Source organism: Propithecus coquereli, unplaced genomic scaffold, assembly GCF_000956105.1.
Source record: "Propithecus coquereli isolate 6110/MARCELLA unplaced genomic scaffold, Pcoq_1.0 Scaffold302, whole genome shotgun sequence".
NCBI classification, from domain to species: domain Eukaryota; kingdom Metazoa; phylum Chordata; class Mammalia; order Primates; family Indriidae; genus Propithecus; species Propithecus coquereli.
In genome coordinates this window covers 289,771-290,623 of record NW_012148642.1, presented here as the reverse complement: position 1 = coordinate 290,623, position 853 = coordinate 289,771, and positions in this window count along the sequence as shown.

Sequence of the window (853 nt, the reverse complement as noted above, 5' to 3'; positions counted from 1 at the left end):
CCCTGATGGGTCCAGGCCTTTGATCTGTCCTGGAGATGGGAATTCCAATGGACCAAAAGCCTCTTATCTGCAACCCCCAGCATGAGGTCAGTGTGGGACAGATAGGAGTTAAGGATGGAAGTTCAACCTATGTCTTTCTTCAGGGTCCTTCTTTGGTCAGTCTGGTGATAGAAGGTGTCAGAGTTTGGAGAGAGATGATTGTACTTGACTGACCTCAGCTGATGGATAGAGTGCCTCCTGTGATAAGACACATTATCCAAGGAGAAAAGACAAAAAGAATTTCCTTTGCAACAATAGGAAGGAAGAAGGGAATATTCCTCTCAGGGAATTATCTGATCCATAGACTGAGATACTCACTTCTTTGTCTCAAATATTTATAGAAAATCCTTGGGAGTTTTCCATATTCTCACTCTCAATATTGCACAACAATGGTGATGGAGGTGAAGCAGAAGCCTTAAATCTAGTACAGTGTCAATGGATCCTGTGTTCTGAAGAAAAAAAGTAACTAACCAGCTTTGGGTGATGTTGAATAGGAAAGCTTTTCTATAGAACGTGATCCTGAAACAGAAATTTACCTGACAGGAAATACTTAGCTGGTAGGTTCCTTTCCAGAACCAAGTGGGAGGTATATGAACTGGACATGGAGAGATGCAGTGGTGCATACAGTGCAGGTGGTCAGGCTCTTGTGCCTATGATATGTCTTGGGTAACTGGGCTCATCTCCTTGGCCACCTCAATTGTCTTCATATACTGTGCATATTTAGAAAAATGAGCACTGACCATATAAAGGGAATAGTAGAACACGTGGTTCCTGTTAGGACAAGCGAAATATTTTTTTTTTTTTTTTTTTGAGA